The sequence below is a fragment of the Lontra canadensis genome, unplaced genomic scaffold (genome assembly GCF_010015895.1).
Source record: "Lontra canadensis isolate GAN:19392208 unplaced genomic scaffold, GSC_riverotter_1.0 scaffold63, whole genome shotgun sequence".
Lineage (NCBI taxonomy): Eukaryota > Metazoa > Chordata > Mammalia > Carnivora > Mustelidae > Lontra > Lontra canadensis.
This window is the reverse complement of record NW_022631057.1, coordinates 11,744,527-11,756,304: the sequence shown is the minus strand read 5'-3', so window position 1 is coordinate 11,756,304 and position 11,778 is coordinate 11,744,527.

The following is an 11,778-nucleotide window of genomic DNA, read 5'->3' as shown; positions in this document are numbered from 1 at the left end:
GTGAGAGCAGGGGAGCCCGCCTCTAGCACGGAAGTGCTGTCGGCTCTCTGGGTGGGATGATTACACCCCTGTGGTACACAGCCTGGTTAAGTGATGGCTTTTAGGAGGAAACCGGGTTTTGAAATCCAGAGGCATCTCTGAGTAAAACGTTCAGCCGGATGACTTGAAACAACATGCGGGGCTCTCCCAGTTAGAAGAGACTTTCTCTTTTCTGTTCGTCTTACCCTATTTTCTACTGCACATTTACCTTCTTTTAAACTTCAGGTTGTTAGGGCTGTGCTAGTTTTAAAGATGTGATGAGGAAGACGCAAAGCAAGGCGAAGCCTCCGCGTCTGCAGTGAGGTGAAGGTGTGCTTATTTCTCTGGCAAAGTGTTTTTTAGTGAGAGAGCAGCAGAATTGGTTTGGAAATGCTCACACGCAGGGATTGCGTTGTTCACGTTAGTAGGGAGAAGCGGAGGCCTTCCTCTCTCTGTTACCACATTGAGAAACTTTCACCGCACAGTAATCAGTGCAGATGCGGACGATGCTCTAGAGCCTCCAGACTGAATCGATACCAACATCGCAGCGGAATCGGTGAAAACCGTGGCTTTTGAAGTCTAGGATTAGGGCGCCTGGGTGGCTCAGTTGGTTAAGCTACTGCCTTCTGCTCAGGTCATGATCCCAGGGTCCTGGGATCGAGTCCCGAATCAGGCTCCCTGCTCACAGCAGGGAGTCTGCTGCTCCCTCTACCTGCTACTCCCCCTGCTTGTGTGCTCTCCCTCTCTCTCTCTCTCTCTGACAAATAAATAAATCTTCAAAAAAAAAAAATTAAAAAAGATAGAGTCTAGAATTAGATTATATGCCCCGGCTACCACCACAACACTGCCCATTAACCTTATCTTTTAACTCTAGAAACAGTTCATTGAGTCCCATAAACTAAGTGGAAAGAGGGAGTAAGGATTGGAGAGCTCAGAATGACACTGAGACAAACCAGCATCTTCCCGATGTATAATACTCACTTTAAATACGTTTCTGTACCGTGTAGAGACGCTGTAGTGTGAGACAGCCGAGCTAGGTTAGTGGTAGTGGAGGGACGTATTCAGGGAGCTGTCTTTCTGGTTGTAGCATCAGAGACCTGTTAGTGGTTCACGTGTGGTCGCCAGCTGCCGTCTGTTCTCGCGGGGTTCCAGAGCTCTGGGGAGCAGACGGTGGGACTTGTCTCCCACACCGAGCCACTTACTTCGCACGCTTGTTTGAAAGCAGACCTCTCAGCAGCACTTTGGAATAGTTTTATTAGGCTAATGACTATTTTGTACTTTAAGTGTAAGTATTGATGGCGTGATTTAACTTGATATTTTCAATTTTGAAAGCACAAAAGTATTTTATCTTTTTGAAGTAAAGGAGAAAAGCCATTGGTTGTTTTCGTAGACAGTATCTTTGAAGATTAACTGTCTCAGCACAGGGGTGCCTGGGAACCAAGGGCACCATTAAAACTCAGTCACAGCACCTTCCTGGGAACCAGTTGTAGTGAGTCCGCTGTCTGTAAACCTACCCCGGAAGCCTCCCAAGAGGTGTGGGCCTCAGGAGACGGATGATCTGCTTTCTGTTTGAGATCAACTGACGTGGAAAGTGTGGTGTGTGTGTGTGTGTGTGTGTGTGTGTTTCCTTTTCTAAATGAAAGTTTACAACTTGAGCTCAAGCGTATGAGGCAGACCGTTCTGTTTGTAAACTACCTCCTTCCTGGAAAAGTCTCAGCTTCATGTTTTTTTTTTAATATCCAGGGTCGTTCTTAGCATCAAAAGGTGACCTACCACTTAAGATCAATATTCACTGGACAGCCTTCTGTTTGGTGTCTGTGGCTGTATCCCAAAAGTAGCCCAAGTTAAGGTAAAGGAGCAGGTCGAATGAGTTTCTGAGACATCTGGGATCATCTGAGCTTTTCATCTACTCTGGCCCATATCAACTCATTTGTAGGCTGGGAAATGTTTAACAACCAGGCTCTCTGAAGGGAAAGAAAAAAGTCCATAAATTGTAGCATTTGCTGATTTCCATGATGTAAATGACTCCCCCTTTGGCTGATTTTAAGCCACTGCCTTAGTGTTGAGAAGGGATGAACACAGAGCCGCACACGCAGCCAGCGGCTGCCTCGTTTATTCCATCCCAGGGTGGATTTTCACATAAATTCTAAAATCACTTTTTTTCTTATTCATATGATGATTTTTAAAATACAAAATTAAAATCGTATGTCTAACTTCAGTAATCTTTTTTTTTTAATGGCATATCAGTGCTTTTGTGATGTAATATTCCTCATGGCATATTTTATGTGTTCTAACAAAGGTGAAAACTTCCATTGATTTTTAAAAATAAATACACGGGAATAATCCAGAAATTCTCAAAAAGTCAACATAAGCGTCTTAGAATTAAAATATAGGTTTAATTTTTCCACACTTTGATGATTAAATTATGAGTATAAATTTCCTCTTCAGATGTTGATGGGGAAAGTAATAAGCCCATGAGCTCATGGGTAAATACGGTGAAAGGGTACTGGATTTTTTTTTTAGCTGGAAGAACTCCTTGACAATGTACATACAGTTTTAGAGATCCAAAAAGGCAGGTCTGTTGAATCTATTCACCTGGCCCAATTTCTAGTTTTTTCCATACTGTGTGTCACTTGGGCTTGGAGGGGAACGGAAGCCAGAGGCTGGGGATGCTGCGGCTGGCACAGCAGGCTCTTGGTCCTCTGACTGCAGGCCTGCCCCGTTGGGTGAGGTCTGGCCTGTTAACCTTGTTTCATCCCGATCTCAGAATATTTGTTAGGATTACGAAGTTCTAAAGGCAGTTGTGTAGGTTTTTCAGGAAGGTAAGCACCTGGAAGCACCCCCTGGCATTTCAGAAAAGCAGTCTCCAGCCTTTCCGAACACACACCTTGCTCAGTAAAAGTTTTTGAACACCAGTTTCCTATTGCAAAATCCTGTGTGTATAAATTATGTTGTAAACCACTGTGTGAAAGTCATATGTACATCGTAAGACATACACAAAAGTCAGAATTAAGGATGGTATAAAAAGGAAATCTTGACTGGAAGCTCTAGTATTTTCTTCTTGCCCCCAGGAGATCATCTTGTGCGCCTTCTGGCAGCTCGCAGGCACCACCTTAACAGACCACTGCCTCGGGGTATCATTTATAGTCTGATCTGAAAACAAAAGGTGGATGCCTTTGTTGTGTGATATACGGAGAAATCCTTTACATGTTTGATTTGATTTTCATGTCAAATCTCTAGAAGTTCAATTTGGAAATCTTCAGGAAATCTTCCAATTTGTCTTCAGCTTCCTGAAATTTTACATTAATTCCTTTTTCCTGCATAAGCCATTACCAAGCTTCATGCATAGTATTTTTGACAGCCTGTTTCTTTTCTCTCCCGATTAGGTAGGACTTTTGTTTTACTAGTCTGCTTACAAACTTTTGGCCTTACTAATGTTCTATTTCACCAACAAATTCTCAATTACTTTAAGTTGCTTTATGCAGAACTATATAACCACCTCCATTTCTTTGCTGCATTCATAAGTTTTGATTTTTGATTTTTTGAAACATTTCAGCATCTGAAGAATTACTTTCCTTAATGGGCCAGTGCTACTGACCATTTCACTAACTCGTATATATTTTAGTTATCCAGACCCGAAATCTAGACTTGTGCACAGGTGCCACTCTTGGGCGTGTAGACCAGTCTGTAGACTAGTGCAGGTGTCTTTGTGCGGAAACCTGGAGCTCCGAGTGAATTACCAAACCAACGGGAAAGTTAGAAAGATTACTCACCAGTTATCTGAGGGGAGGACAGAACTTGTTATTTCTAAATGGAGCTGAGAAGTTAATTATTCACCCCACAGTAGGGAAGTGGAGGTCAACATTAATTATCTTTCTTCAGCCGGTACCCTGACCAGAGAATGGGGCCTGTGGAAAACATTTTGTGAATTATCTTCTTGGTTTTGTGTCAACAGATGTTGTTAGTTTCAGTGCGGCAGGCCTTACCTGTAACAAGGAGCCCCGTTACCCCTCTTAGGTCATCAGAATTCTGCTTACTGCAGTTTGAAGTTTTAATCTTAGAATCTAGAAGTCTTGTGGGTGGTAGAGTATTAAGCAAGAGAAGAAGGCAGTTTGATTGCATTTCTCGTACTTGGTGGAACCTGTTAGCACAAAAGTCATGTTTTGACGTGTAAACAGAGTAGTCTGAAAGGTGAGTTGTTGATGTGGTTTACGTGTTCCATTTAAAGCTGCCAGTTTCTTCAGGCTTTTCTGGGGGGGAAAAAAAAAATTGCAATAGACTGACAGCCTGCCAGAGCGTGGCTGTCGCAGGGATGCTGCCATCCGTCGTGAACGCGGGAAGCCCAGAGTGGCTGGTGTGACAGGGGAGGTGTTGGCCCTCAGGCTTTCCGCAGAAACCACGACATTCAGGCTGTTGTTAACATCGTTTTAAATGAACCCCCTAATAAAACTCAGAAGGGATACAATCAAACATAGTAAGGCTCTTGAACTCTAGTTTTTTCTTTTTTTTAGTTACAATACACATCAGAAAGTTTTGTGAGGTTTAAAATTTTATTTTTAAAGAGGCAATAGGGAGACGAGAGAGCATTTCCTTCCAGTCATTCTGGCTTATTGGCTGAGTACCTGTGTACGTGTGGATATGCTGATGTACTGAGCGTGTGTGTGTGTCTGTGTGTGTGTACGTGCGTGTAAATATACCTTCCAGAGGGAACATAGTTTTCATCCTCTTGGATGGCTCCTAGGCTATTTTATACTGAAACTTAAAATCGGCCGCACTTTGCAGTTGCCACTTTGAAAAACAAATCCCTTGCACATTTATTTTTAAATCCCTAGAATCGTAGACCTTAAAGACTAACTGCTTGCCACCCTTTTAGAACTAGAAGGCTGCACGTGACGTGTGCTGAACAAAGCCGCGTTGACCCGCTCTCCTGCACGTACGTCACGGCCCTTTCCTGAAATTTCTACATGTCTGCTTTTGTGTAGAATCCTCATTAAGGTGGGTTCTAAGTTTCTCACAGAGCGGTTTTATACTGAGAGTAGTATTTCTAAAGGACAGATTTGACCGTGAATTGATGAAATGCTGGGGAGGTTCTGGCACCGTTTATCCAAACTGTACCGAAGCAGCATTAGCAGAAACCTCAGAGTATCTTGGGCTGAATGTTCTTTTCAGCTTTGCCTTGTTTCCCATCTCATAAGGGCCCATTCTGACTCTTGTCCCTCCAAGGATTATGAGCCACTCTAGGACAGGCCTGGGACCTTCTGGACAAGGGTGGGCACGCCCTGCGGCCGAGCCAGAGTTCTAGCCAGTAGAATCATTCAAGTTTGCCTAGAATAGAGTTCAGGGGTGGGAAGTCCACATACTGGTATTAAATCACTTGGCACTTTTCGGGGCACCATTATTAGCACTGTTTTGTTACTAATAACTGGAAGCACTTAATGATTATTTTGTTTAATTTCGACCTAAGGATACTGAGGGTCAGAGAAGTAATGTTTATTTCTCATTTATGTTTTCTGGAATTACGACTCTTTGGAAAAGACAAATGGATTACCTAATGAGCCATTCTTTCAGGCTCTGTAAGGTATGCTCTTATGGCTAGGATGTTTTAAAATCATTTGCAAGCTTTTAATATTGTGCTTTGTAGAAATGAATGACTTCTTAAATGATTTACAGTTGATGGAACACACTCAGCTTTGTAAACTGTCCACTTTCCTGTTCCTTCTCTGTTTACTCGTTGTTGCTTATTGTCTGTTAGGGGACGCAGTCCCTTCTAAGACATTTCTTATTTCCTGTTTTTGAGGCCAGTACTACCAAGGCCTTTATATGTACATTACATTCAGTGCTTATGTGGGAAGTAGCAATGTCTTATGTACTTCCGTGTTCATGATTAGTGATTAACTAATATGCATATATGTAAAGATAGAAATTAATACAATTAAGTGTTTTGATCACTCGTGGCCTATTTTTTGGTCTGGCCATTTGAGTTTCCTAATCACAATCATATCGGTTTCTGCACTTTTGCCTTCATGTAGTTTCACTGACCTTTGTGGGTAGGGAAGATTAAATATGAAACACTCAGTCCAGTCATTCTGCTACTGGTAGCTTGGTTTGAGGTGAATACAATTTTTGACTAAAATCAGGTTTTTAGAATTATACCCTTTATTGGCCAGATAATCAAGTTGGCTTTAAAAAAAAAAGTGTATAACTTTGCATTTTGAAGAATAAACCAGTAATTTTCTCTGAGCCCTACTGGATCTTCAGGTGTGGCTCTCACATGAAGGTTGAATGTTACTACATAGTAAACATTTGATTTTCATCCGTCCTGTGTCTGATGCCGAAGACGAGCATATGTCTGCTGGAGACATCAGAGAGAAGTGTTCTTGTAAGAACCTGTCAGGGTCTTTCCTCCAGCCGGGATCAGCTTGACTGGGAAGACCGTTCCTTCCTGGTTCATTGTCCCCCTTGTTTGTTGAAATCGATCTCTCACCATGTCTAGTATCCAGCACTTCTGTGTACATGAGAGACCGCTAGGTGATGCAGGCACACACTTACCCAGGGGCACAAATGACAGATAATGCGTCACTAAGAACTTGTCTTAATGTCAGTGTAATTTGCTCTAGGGACACCTGCAGAGTAGTAAAATTGCTTTTTTTCTTCTTTTTCCTAACACTGCAATTAAAATGATGGTGACCGCTACCATTTATTAAAATCATACTGATGATTGGTGCAGCTGGAGAGCAGTTGCTGTGTCTTCTCGCCCAGCAGTCTGTGCTAGCCTGTTGGGAACCAGAGGGGGCTGTTTTAAGGTTGGCTAGGATTGACTAGCCAGGTAGTCTCGAATTCCCTTCGGATGTGGCCGAGCACCTTCACATAGAGCGCAGGTGGGTGAGGACAAGGGGTTAGCACTTTGAGGGCTTCCTGATATGCTGCTTTCAAAAGAGAAGAGTGTAGCTCCTTCTTAGCATGGTCCAGACACAGCAGGGGTTGCGCTGATAGCCTGTCAGGTGACCCTTTTTTCTATCACTTCAAGTTTTATGCAAAAATTTTGTTAAATTCTGTAATGGTGATGTGTGTCTTTGTAGAAGGATATGTTAAAAACAACTATTTTTATGTAGGAACTGACAGAGGAATTTGCTTTGTATAATGGCAAGCTAGCTTTAAGAAAGCACTGTAGCAAATTTACTGAAGTCCAAAACTATATAGATATGTTAATAGGTATGTGTGCAACTAGATATGGACAACAATTGTATTTTTTTAAATAAATATTTTTAACAAAATGACTTTTTGAATTGATTATTCCTCTCACCTCCGTTGAGGTGGTCTGTGTGGACTCTGTGTTCATCCGTGCTAAATGGGTAAGTGTCAGTTATAAGTTCAGTTTCTAGTGGTTATCATTAAAACCTGCCTGTCAACTACTTGATGCGTATCTACATTAAAATATTAAAAGCCTGAGTTGGAATATAGGTGGTGGAAAGGGGAGACCGTAAAATGATCTTTGATATAAAAAGGAATTAAGAGAACTGCATGGGTTAGAAAAATTATTCACCACGTGAAATCTTTTCATTTTACCTGTGAATTTCACTTTTTAATTTTAAAAATATAGCTTTTAAATTTTTAAAGTTTCTACAATTTTAAAAATGTAGACTCGTGCTAGCCCTCGCAAGAAGCATGTCTTGCTTATTTCTGCCCTAGACATTATCTATAATCTTCATGGAGTTTTCAGTATAAGAAACTGGAGACTTGGGTTCATGAAGTAAATGAAATGAGGCCCTTTCAGAACAGAGTTGATACAGTATCCATGGGGGAGAGCGGGGGTTACTAAGTGGCACCCATTACATCACAGAGGTCTGTCTCCCATCCCCAGGTGTGGACCTGATAGAGTCACAGAGGGTTCTTTGGGGGCAGCAGTGACGCGTCCCTTCAGGTGGTGGGTAGCCGTGTGCAGGCGGCTGGGCGGGAACCACTTCTGATGAGTGCTGGGTCCTCCTAAGCCACTGTGGTCAAAATATTCCCTAAAGTGAGAGTCCCGTGAGGTCGAATAAGTTTGGGAAATGGGGGCACCAACTCTTGGAGAGTCAAAATGCATTATTAGAATATGGAAAGCTCTAAGAAATCCTCCAGTAAAACTTGTTTGGTCCACCATTTTCTAACCTTCCTATGGACTCATTCTCCTGAGAAGCGTAAGGGCCATTTTGTTACACTTTCTTGTGTTTTTTAGATGCCTCTAATGATAAAATTCTAGCCTAACACCGGGTGATCTCCCAGAGCTCGCGTTTCCAGGTGGGAGAGAGTCAGGAGCCGCTGGAAGCTTTCACACCGGTTGTCCCTGGAAAGCACAGCACTGAGATACGCCCTGTAACCGGGTGTCCATGCAGGCGATGCCCTTTGGGATCGGTTACCTTCCGAGGATGGTGTGGCATGAAAACTGAAACGGAGACCTCATTTCTACCGGATGGAAAGCCCTGGTGTCGAGGTGGTTGCTGGAGCATCACGCTGATGTCGGGATTCCCACTTACTGAATGTGGCGTTGTCGTCGTCGTCATTGCCAGAAACCCTGTGTCAAGGCCACCGTCCGCGTTGCCCAGGCCAGTGGTTGATGCTGGGTCCTCACTGGAACTCCTGGCAGCTCTGGTTACTTCCTCCTCCTCGAGATAACTTTTCATGATGCCTTCTAGGAAACCACAGTGCCTCCTGAACTTCCTCCTCTGGCTTCTCTCGCTTGCTCTGCTGGACGGGGTTCTTTCTTCAAACCTCTAGGTGCTGAGGAACCCCAAGGCTCAAGCTTCCTGTCTCTCTAGAGTCTCTCTCTCTCGATGGTCTCTTCTCCAGTCCCAGGACTTTACATGCTATTAATGTATGTGGCCACGAAATTTATATCTTTGGGCTTGACTTTTAAGCTCTTTTTTTTTTTTTTTTTAAGATTTTATTTATTTATTTAACACAGGGATCACAAGTAGGCAGAGAGGCAGGCAGAGAGAAAGGGGGAAGCAGGCTCCCTGCTGAGCAGAGAGCCCGATGCGGGGCTCAATCCCAGAACCCTGAGATCATGACCTGAGCCAAAGGCAGAGGCTTAACCCACTGAGCCACTCAGGTGCCCCAGCTTTTAAGCTCTTAACTTTGAAATTCCCCAGCCTTCCTGATACCCAAGGTAGCATCAAAAAATGAACATGTCTGAAACTGAACTTTTTTTTTTAATATTTTTTTTATTTATTTGACAGAGATCACAAATAGGCAGAGAGACAGGCAGAGAGAGAAGGGGAAGCAGTCTCTCTGCTGAGCAGAGAGCCCGACGTGGGGCTCAATCTCAGGACCCTGGGATCATGACCCGAGCCGAAAGCAGAGGCTTTAACCCACTGAGCCACCCAGGCACCCCTGAAACCGAACTCTTGAGTGCTACCCCCTTTCTCTTCAGTGGTCAGTGGCCTTGTCATAGGGCCAGTAACTCAAGTCACATGCCTTGGCATCATCCTGGATTCCCGCCTTCCTCACACCCACACCCCACCCATCAGCAAATCCTGACTTTGAAAATACAGCTTGAACCCAGTCATATTCACTACCTCTGACGCTACCAACACTGTCCTAGCCATCATCCTGTCTTACGTAGTCTAGGCAGTTGTGTTCTTGCTGGTGGCCTGGTCTCACGCCAGTCCCACGGTTTTCCCCACACAACAACCAGAGCATTACTTTTTAAAAAGTGTAAATGAGGGGCACCTGGGTGGCTCAGTGGGTTAAGCCATTGCCTTCGGCTCAGGTCATGATCTCAGGGTCTTGGGATCGAGCCCCGCATCGGGCTCTCTGCTCAGCAGGGAGCCTGCTTCCTCCTCTCTCTCTCTCTGCCTGCCTCTCTGCCTGCTTGTGATCTCTCTCTGTCAAATAAATAAATAAAATCTTTAAAAAAAAAAAAGTATAAATGAGGGGGGCGATCCGGAGGCTCAGTTGTTAGGCGTCTGCCTTCGGCTTAGGTCATAATCCCAGGGGGGTTCTGGGATCAAGACCGTGTTGGGCTCCTGCTTCCCCCTTCCTCTCTTCCCCTTTTCCTCTCCCACTGCCCCTGCTTGTGTTCCCCCTCTGTGTCTCTCTCCGTCAAATAATAAAATCTTAAAAAAAAAAAAAAGGATAAGTGAGGGGCACCTGGGTGGCTCAGTTGGTTAAGCGTCTGCCTTGGGCTCAGGTCAGGATCCCAGGGTACTAGGATCAAGTCCTGCTCATCAGGGAGTCTGCTTTTCCCTCTGCCTGTCTACCTCTCCACCCCTCCCCGCCCCCAACAAATAAATAAAGTCTTTTTAAAAAAATGTGTAAATGAGACTATGTGCCCTGCCTGCTTGCAACTCCCAGTGAGCTCACAGAGAAACCACAGAATCCGGACTCCTGCTGAGGCTTGTAGGATCCGGCCCCTCGCTGCCACTCCCACCCATTTCCTGCCTCTGTCCCCACCTTCCCCACTGCACTTAAGCCCCGCTGACCTGCCGGCTGCTCCTCAGGGGACAACACACCCAAGCTGGCCAACACCCCTGCGCTCGCCCTGTCCCTGGTCCTGTGTCCGGGCGACAGGCTCTTTCCCCGGTACTGAGATCACTGCTCAAACAACACCTCCTTAGGAAGGCTTTTCAGAGCATCTGACAGTCCCTCTTCCCACTCCCTTCCCCCTGCTTTATCTTCCTCTGTGGCACTCCATTATCCCGCTGCACGTTCTTGCTGTCCACCTGCCTCCCCCTGCAGTGTAGCCTCCGGGAGGCAGGGACCCCTCGCTCAGGCTCTGCTTTATCTCTGCGCCTAATCAGGGCCTTGAACACAGCAGGTCCTCCATCAATCATTTAAAAATGAATAAAGGAATCCTCTGAAAGACTTCTAGGCCACTGTCTTCCTTTAGTGACGCCAGCACTTGGGTGGATTAGAGTCCCGCCTCTGAGTAGCAGAGGGACAGCTGGGAACAGGATGAGAACGGGATGATCTCCCGCGCTCGGAAATGTCACTCTTAAAAGAAGGAGGACCACGTAAAAAGCCCTCCTTGCTCTGAAACTGATTTTGAAGTGTGGTATAAAAACATATCTGCCTTCCCTTATTCTGATTATATGTAGAAGGGAACAGTCATTCTCACTCCTAAGAGTTTTGCTTCTTCTAAAATATCAACCATGTGAACCTATGGTTTGAGGGAGGCCACTCTTCGGGAAATATTTGGTCATTTGTTTCTGGGCTCCATATAAAAGAATCCATTGTCCGTAATGGATACCACACTTATTAAATTTAAAATATTTTATTTCAGGAAAGGTACACTTAGATTTGTTTCAATCTTGTTTTCTATATCCTTAAATTAATCATGACACCTTAGATAAAGCCAGTGATTCTTCTAAACCTGTATCAAAAGGAAGGATTTTGTTGTTGTTTTTGAAAAACCACAAGAAAAATACAACTGCTTTCTTTTGTGTCCAGGTCAGTGATCCCTCCAGTTCGAGTGCAAATTTAAGTCTGGCAGCCATCAAAGTACTTAGAGATCTTCTTAACACAACACCCCTAGACCCTCAGCTTTCAAAATGAATTTGGATCTGACTTACAATAAATATGTGCTAACCCTAGGCACGATTCTGAAGCTGCTAATGAGGTTTTAAGAATAAAAATTGCTAACGTTGACGAAGCAGTTTCTCTGTCAGCCATATCATCATTGCTTCAAACAAAGTCACTTTCTTACAGAAGTCCTTTGAGGTAGGGTACGTGCTTTTAGAAATGTCACTTAGATTAAAAAAGAAAGAAAGAAAAAATAAAAAC